Source organism: Emys orbicularis, chromosome 4, assembly GCF_028017835.1.
Source record: "Emys orbicularis isolate rEmyOrb1 chromosome 4, rEmyOrb1.hap1, whole genome shotgun sequence".
NCBI classification, from domain to species: domain Eukaryota; kingdom Metazoa; phylum Chordata; order Testudines; family Emydidae; genus Emys; species Emys orbicularis.
This window is the reverse complement of record NC_088686.1, coordinates 3,844,625-3,847,187: the sequence shown is the minus strand read 5'-3', so window position 1 is coordinate 3,847,187 and position 2,563 is coordinate 3,844,625. Positions and strand designations below refer to the sequence as shown.

The following is a 2,563-nucleotide window of genomic DNA, read 5'->3' as shown; positions in this document are numbered from 1 at the left end:
CCTCCCACTTCTGATGCCTAGTATTATCCAAATTCAGTTTGTACACAATGGCACACTTAAATTTGCAAGTGAATCATGTCAGGCTAGTCAACAGCTTTATAAGTCTTTGTGATAAACTATACACAATTTTTAATCCTATTTTCCTAAACTACATATTACAGTCAATCAAATTAGCATGACAATCAATCCAATTTAGTTATTGAGCCATCAGGGTTAATATCTGAAATTTTACTGCCAATTTTGAAAAAGTCTTGTACACAATTTTTTACTAGATACTTCAGTTTTACAGTTTATCCATAATATTTCTTTGAGATTTATAGTACTTTTCAAATTGATTCATGTAATCTTTGTCAACAAGGTAAATTCAAGTCACAAAGGTATAGTTAATAAATTCTAATGTTAAAAAACTAAACTGTTTTTAGATTTTTTAAATATTAACATATTAAATATTTTTCCACTACAGCATCTCTAGGGTGCCCTAAACATTTAGCATGAGATTTTCAAAAGTGCTCAGTGTTGGCCCAACTCTGCTCAAATGGAAGACCATAATAAAAGTTGGGAGCAGAGTTTGGTCAACACTTTTGAAAAATCCCACCCTTGAGTACAGGTTTTCCCCACTCTTCTCAAAAAGATATTTAACCAAATTATTTGTCACCTTCGAAATACAGAGTCCAGGATGTGAAGAGTCAGTTGCATTGCTCATTCAAGTTTTGTTAGTAAATAGTTCAGTTTTTCCTTTTTTAAAACTCACTACCACACACCCATAGATGACTGAATACGGTACTCAGGAGACAGAGGATAGGCATCATTCCTGCTCAGCTGTTCAACTTACTGAGTGACATGAACTTTAAAAACTAGAGCTTTGCCTAGATATTCAGAATATAGTAATCAAGACAGATTAATTGGCATCACAGAAACTTGAAGGGATAAATCTCCTGACTGAAATATTGGTATATAGGGGTACAGCTTGTTCAGTAAGGACAGGAAGGGCAAAAACTGAGGAGGTCCAGAAGGAGATGGGAGGCAGACCCGCTGAAAATCTCTGGGTAAAGATAAAAGGGGGAGAAAATGTGTGTGACATCATGGTAGGAGTCAAATATAGACCACCAGGAAGAGGAAGCGGATGAGGAATCTCTAGAACAGACATCAGAAATATCAAACACAAGACCGGATAGTAACAGGGGAATAACTACGTAGACATCTGTTGGAAAAGTAATATGGCAAAGCACAAGTTCTTAGAATGTACTGGGAACAACTTGGTGTTTCAGAAAGTGGAGCAAGTAACTGGGGGACAGTCATTTTAGATCTGATTCCAACCAACTGGGAGGAATTGGTAGGGAATCTGATGGTCGAAGGCAATTTGGGATAAACTGATCAAGAAATGATAGATTCTAAGGGAAAAAAGGAGGGAGAGCAGCAGAATAAGGACACTGCACTTCAAAGCAGACTTTAACAAACTCAGAACTGGTAGGTAAAGTTCCATGGGAAGAAAAACCTAAGTGATAAAGGAGTTCAGGAAATCTAGCAGTTTCTCAAGGAGACAATATTATAGGCAGAACAGCAATCTATCCCCAAGTGAAGGAAAGATAGGAAGAAGAGTGAGGGGCAAATATGGCTCCATCAGGAGCTCTTCAAGGACATGAACATCAAAACGGAATCCTACAAAAAGTGGAAACATGGACAAACTGCTAGGGAGCAGTACAAAAAGAACAGCACAAGTATGTAAGGACAGAATCAGAAAGGCTAAAGTACAAAGTCCGTTACACTGAGCCAGGGATATAAAAAGGCAATAAGAAGATGTTCGTTAAATATATTAGAAGCAAGAGAAAGATGAAGGAAAGCATAGGTTCTGTACTTAGCAGGGAAGGAAAGCTAATAACTGATGACATCACCAAGACTGATGTGTTTAATTCCTGTTTTGCTTTAGTATTCATTAAATACTCAACACAATTAATATTGACAAGAGGAAAGGAACACAAGCCAAAACAAGAAAAGAACAGGTTAAAGAATATTTATCTAATTAGATGTATTCAAGTTGGCAAGGCTGATGAAATTCATCCTGGGGTACTTAAACTAGCTGATGCAATCTTTGCGCAATTTGCAATTATCTTTGAGATCTTCTGGAGGATGGGTGAGGTCCCATAGGACTGGAGAAGGGCCAATGTAGTACCTAACTTTAAAAAGGGAACAAAGAGGACCTGAGGAATTCTAGACCACTCAGCCTAACATTGATACGTGAAAGATGCTGGAACAAATTATCAATCAATCAATCAGGGTTATAAAGAATAGCCAGCATAGATTTGTCATGCCAAATCAACCAAATTTCATTATTTGACAGGGTTATTGGAGGGTTATAGGAGGAAAGATGTGATATATCTTGATTTTAGTAAGGCTTTTGACACAGTTCCATATGACATTCTCATAAGCAAACTAAGAAAATGTGGTCTAAATTAAACTACTATAAGGTGAGTGCACAACTGGTTGAAAGACCATACTCATAGTAATCATCAATAAGGCTGCGAATTTGTCACAGAGATCATGGATTCCATGACCTCGGTGACTT

General features: G+C 37.1%; 1 protein-coding gene across 1 annotated transcript in view; it reads right to left on the bottom strand.

Annotated features, from left to right (window-relative positions):
- The window catches only part of FANCM (FA complementation group M), a 154,533-nt gene that overhangs the window by 133,929 nt on the left and 18,041 nt on the right, over positions 1 to 2,563 (bottom strand). The gene's annotated exons all lie outside the window — the stretch shown is intronic.